This window comes from Alligator sinensis, unplaced genomic scaffold, assembly GCF_000455745.1.
Source record: "Alligator sinensis unplaced genomic scaffold, ASM45574v1 scaffold278_1, whole genome shotgun sequence".
NCBI classification, from domain to species: domain Eukaryota; kingdom Metazoa; phylum Chordata; order Crocodylia; family Alligatoridae; genus Alligator; species Alligator sinensis.
The window spans coordinates 1,220,630-1,220,959 of NW_005841952.1; positions in this window are offsets into that span (position 1 = coordinate 1,220,630).

Sequence of the window (330 nt, forward strand, 5' to 3'; positions counted from 1 at the left end):
CGCCCCCCCCGGAAAAACAAAAGCTAAGTTGCCCAGAACCGCGCTGACACACCCCCAGCACGCCCCTGGCATGCCTCTGCCACACCCCTGGCGAAAAACTGGCTCGCCGGCCAACGCGCTGACACGCCCCCGGCATGCCCCCGGCCCGCCCCCCCCACCCCCCCCCTGGCACGCCCCCGACACGCCTCTGACACACCCCCGGCGGGAAACCGGCTCATCGACGATCATGCTGACACGCCCCCGACACGCCCCCGGCACGCCTCTGACACACCCCCGGCGAAAAACCGGCTCATCGGCAAACGTGCCGACACGCCCCCGTCATGCCCCTGC